Source organism: Hyaena hyaena, unplaced genomic scaffold, assembly GCF_003009895.1.
Source record: "Hyaena hyaena isolate Hyena2069 unplaced genomic scaffold, ASM300989v1 scaffold_9, whole genome shotgun sequence".
NCBI lineage: Eukaryota > Metazoa > Chordata > Mammalia > Carnivora > Hyaenidae > Hyaena > Hyaena hyaena.
Genome location: NW_024080641.1, coordinates 3982707 through 3985146, shown reverse-complemented (window position 1 = coordinate 3985146; position 2440 = coordinate 3982707).

The window sequence follows — 2440 nt, the reverse complement described above, 5'->3', positions numbered from 1 at the left end:
TCAGGAGGCCCAGCCTCCAGAGACGCGTCTGTGTGACAGGAGTACTGGGTCCCACTGATTGGGACCCGGACCCCCTTGAAAGGGGCTACAGAAAGCATTGGACAAACCAGGGCAGCAGAGGATGCAAATGATATGCAAATCAGCACTTTCAAATCCCACCTCCCCACTCCCAGACCGTGTTTTACCTCTCCCTGGCTCCTTCCCCTCCTCATGGGGGCCTGGGGGGCTGTGGGGGAATATTCCAGCTAGATACTGCAGTATCTGCTGTGGGTGGGGATACTGTGTAATACTGTAGGGTCTTTTGAGAGGTGGAGGGGAGCAATGGCCCACAGGGCCACCTCCACCTCCCACCCCAAGAGCTCCCCCCCCCGCAGAAGATATGTACAAAGTTACATCAAGAATTGTTTTGGCACTAGAATCTCCATCTGGGTTCAGTCTGGAGATTAGGGGTGGGGGCAGCAGCGATGAGAGGTGGGGGATGGGGAAATGGGGCCTGCCCCCCACCCCGGAGATGAAGCGGGCATGGAAAAAAGTCACCCTAGTGCCCAAGCTACCGCCTCCCATCAGGTGGAAGGGCCGGGGTGGGAAATTCAGTGCAAGGTACCTTGAAGGCTATTGCTTTCTAGGGATTTTCACATTTTGATTTGGGGGTGGCACTCTAGCGAGGGGCAGGGGTCTCCCAGGCTTTAGGGGTGGGAATTGTCTCTGGCTTTTCTTCTCTCCTTGTGTGGAAGAGAGGCGAGGAGGCCTGATTCCCCCAAAGCCATGGGGCAGAGAAGGGTCTGGAAGACCTAGGAAGGGGACACATGGGGGAGAGGGTGGGCATGGGGTGCCCCTCCCCCACAGATGCTGATGATGGAACCAGGGCACTGGGGGCCCTGCTTTGGGCTGGAGGAAGCGGAGGTGGTCTCCACGGGGGAGTGGGAGATGGGCGAGGGTAGAGGTGGGTCTCAGCTAGTCTAAGTCCATAGTGTTGTCAGGCCCTGAAATCTCAGCCTGCCAGCAAGGCCTTAGAGCTGACCACAGCCGCAGTGCTCAGGGAAGCCACTCCCAAACCGTCTCTCAGGGCTGCCTGGCTTGGCAGACTCCATCAGAACATTCTAGCTCCTCAGGGAGCACCAAGACATTCGGATCCCTCCGATACTAGTCAAGTCCTCCAGCTTGCTGGAAACCACAAGCCAACCTAAACTATTAGACCACACGAAACATTCCAGCTCAAGGGTCCCTACGGTGGCTCACTGAACTCTACACTGAGGTCATGGTGGCCTGACAGAGCCACCACACATTTGGCTCACCAGACTCAATGGAACGAAGCCACGCAGACACAAGCATGCACACAAAAGGTGGGGGTGGGGATGGGGGTCTTTAACAGTAGTTTTCACCAGCTCCATCTCCCACCCCTCCCTGCCAGGTGAGTTCACAGACTGGGTGTATTTGGATAGAGGTGACCCTGACAGTAGCGGGTCTTTGTCCTTAGAGTCCTCCAGATCTGATCCAAGCCCCACCTCTCATTCTCCTCCTAGGAAGACCCCCAGTCCAAGACCCACCAAAGAGGGGTGCGGGCGGAGAAAGAGCGTCAGCGACCGGCCTTGGTCCAATACAGGAAGTACATGCTCCATCCCAGTGACATCACAGGAAATAACCCTGGAGGTACCACAGGAAGTACCTGCCCCCATGATATCCCTGAAGTAGCCTTCAACGAAGACTCACCGAGACATCATAGGAAGTACCTGTCTCTCCTCTCATCACAGGAAGTGACCTCTGGGGAACAACTTCCCGTGACATCCTAAGGAGTGCCAGAAGCACCCCAGAAAGTACTTGACTCAGCGACACCCCAACAGAGACCGTCATTCCCATTACTCTAGGTAAAACCAGAGAAGATGCCACCGGAAGTTGTTCCAGCCTCTCATAAGAGTCTTGCCCACAGGACTGGACCAATCCCAGAGCCAGGCTCATTCCCAGCAGCACTGCACACCGCTCCCCGCCCCCCGCCCTTCCCCCACCATGACAACCTGACAACAGAACAGCAAATAGTCCCATCTAGGGGGGCAATTCCAAGAGGGGTAGAGCCGCTGAGAAAATCTGGGAACTCTGGGGTCCCTGCTCCAAATACCCCATTTCAGCTCCGACGCTTCGGCTACCTCTCCTCCCATCCCTTCCCTCAGATCTGGAACTGAAAGCAGGAGAGGTGGGGTGTTGTTTTGGGGGGAGGCCCCTCATTCTAGGTGGCCCAGAGGCTCCCTCCCCTCCTCCCATATGGAAACAAAAACTTCTAAAGGTAGGGGCGGGGGCGGAAATCCTTACCAAAAAAACAAAAAAACCGAAACAAAAACCAAAAAACAGAAAAACCAAACCAAACAAAAAAAAAAAAAAAAAGGAATAAAAAGAAAAGGAAAAAAAAAAGGAAAAAAAAAAAAAGAGGAGGGAAAGAAAGAGAAAA